This window comes from Lactuca saligna, chromosome 7 (assembly GCF_052625555.1).
Source record: "Lactuca saligna cultivar CGN05327 chromosome 7, ASM5262555v1, whole genome shotgun sequence".
NCBI classification, from domain to species: Eukaryota; Viridiplantae; Streptophyta; class Magnoliopsida; order Asterales; family Asteraceae; genus Lactuca; species Lactuca saligna.
Genome location: NC_136423.1, coordinates 44,427,548 through 44,430,085, shown reverse-complemented (window position 1 = coordinate 44,430,085; position 2,538 = coordinate 44,427,548).

Genomic DNA, 2,538 nt, shown 5'->3' with positions numbered 1-2,538 from the left:
CGCACACGACTCACCGAGTCATCCCTCGACTCGCCGATTCTCGACTCAACCAGAGAATATTTGGGACTCTTCGACAAGACTCTCCAAGTCCAAATGGACTCGTCGAGTCCAAGGCTATCTTCAACCTACTCGCCGAGTTGTTCTTCCAACTCGTCGAGTTCCAGGCCATCTTCAAGCAACTCGTCGAGTCGACCCATGTGAGTCACCGAGTACCACCGTTCTGAATCCATTCAGAAGCACTCCAGGCCATGCAATTGATCCAAAACATAGATCTAGCCTCCTACAACCCATCCATCACGTAAAGTGGCAAACTTTACGTGAATCCAAAGAGATCTAAGCCGTTTGCACATTGGGTTAGGATTTGGGACAAGATGGCTCCATCAACCACTCACAAACAGGGACTTTCATGCACTCTAGACCTTCTCCCTTCCAAATCTGAGGTAGCAACCTCAGATCTAACCCCTAAACTCCAATACATCCAAAGATATGATCTCCAACTCCCCCAAAATGATGCATCTAAGAAATAGCAGCTCAAAAAAACGAGATATTACCTCAAAGGAATGCCCCAATTGAAATGAGACTCGAATTCAAACAAAGCCCCTTACTCCAATCCTTCAATCTCCCAAAATTCCTTCACAAATACATTCTCCAAGCTCCAATCCATCCAACAATGGTGCTTCTTCGTGATTTAGGGTTTTCTGGGGCTCAAGGGGTGATAAAGAGGCTGGGAGGGAAACATAATGATCTTTATATAAGGCTCAACCCCGAGAATTAGGGTTTTCTCCACTCAGTGCCTACTCGCCAAGTCCATTACACTGACTCACCGAGTCGGCCACTTAACACGCGACCAAATCGCGACTCTACTCGCCGAGTCCGCACATGGACTCGCCGAGTCACTCTTTCCCAATTTACTCTTTTAGCCCTTCAACTCTACTCTTGATATTTCGGGATGTTATAATCATATCTTATATTCTTCAAACCAAGAGATATGAGTAGCAATCTATAAGTCAGTTACACATTGATTATGTGAAAACACACCAGTAACTTGGTGTTATAAAACCCATTTTTGTGTGTGATTTGGTGAGCCCCTCGATGATTTAGTGATATCTGTGGGCCCCTCGATGATTTACTGATGACAAACATAAGTGCTCGGCTAGGCCTGGACTGATTTGATTTTTTCAATTAGTCAGTCGTCATAAATTGGAAAATTATGGCATGCATCTCTAAGTAGAGTGGCATGGCCAAACATCATCCTAGAAAGGAATCAGCTTACCATTGCCCAACCAAAGTCCTTCTTCCCCCTAAGAATTGAACGAACCAAGTTCACCAATTCGAGCGTGAGGAAGAAAAACAAACAAGAAACTTCCCACAACTGATGTGGCTCCTGAAATATATAACATTCTTGATCCTTCATTTTACTAGTCTTCGCGGCTGGAATCAAAAAAGATTCTCCACTCTGCTCCTACTCCTTCTCCTTTAGGATAGCATCGTCCCTCAAGTAGGATTCAAACCTATGACCAATCGGTTAACATCCGACCGCTCTACCACTGAGTTACTGAGGAACAACGGGAGATTCGATCTCATATATAAGGGGGAATACCGCTTTCAAATTTCGAAGAGATCTAATGAAACCGTCGCTGGAATGGAGATTCTATTCAAAGAGAAGTATCTTAAATATTTGGAGTTTTTCTTTGTATGTTATAGGGATGATCCGATCTGCAAGTCTTTTTTTATTAAGACTAAAATAAAGGATTTTTTTGGAAGACAAGGCATATTTCATTACGAATTAAGACATACTAAACTGTTAGTGTGTCTTAGCCATGATCAGACAAATGGTGTCAAAGACGAGAAAGAAGAAAGAGGAAAATGAGCATTGATATTTGACTCAGACCTGTTCTAAAAAGTCGAGGTATTTCGAATTGTTTGTTTTGCCCCTTGTCCCCGAATATGGGTAATATATTTTCATACAATGTTGCTCTTTAGCAGAGTCCTGTGTTTTTAATAAATAGTCGCTACCCCCGAGTATGTGCCGCTTTCCTAATCAAAAGACCTCTATATAGTTGTCTCGCCTCCAATGCGGAAGGATGACGCCGAAAAGAATGGAAGGAGCGAAAAAGATAACAAATAGGCTGATATAACATTTATTTGTTGTCTTTTGAATCTATTTTATTTTTTTGATATAGGGTACCAATCTTGATTTGCATCACTCTGGTAACGGATCCTTTTGCAGGTGAAGGGGTAGAGCGTTCCCCATTCTCTCTTGGCAATAGTTTACCTTTCTAATGTTCTGCCGATCTTTGTATAGTTAATGAATTAAAGTGAAACCACTAGGTTAGATCTCGTCTATGATCCTGGGCTTGGATAGCACAGGTCGGAGGGGAAGAAGAAGATGTCCGGAAGAATGTGCCTTCGAGCATTATATTATGAAGACTTGAGAAAGCAAGTTATCTATGTAATTACGGTCTTTGTTGGCTGGCGGGGCTACTTCTTCTTCTTTCGAAATGAGAAGAACAAGAGTCTTTGCCTTTCTTCGCTATG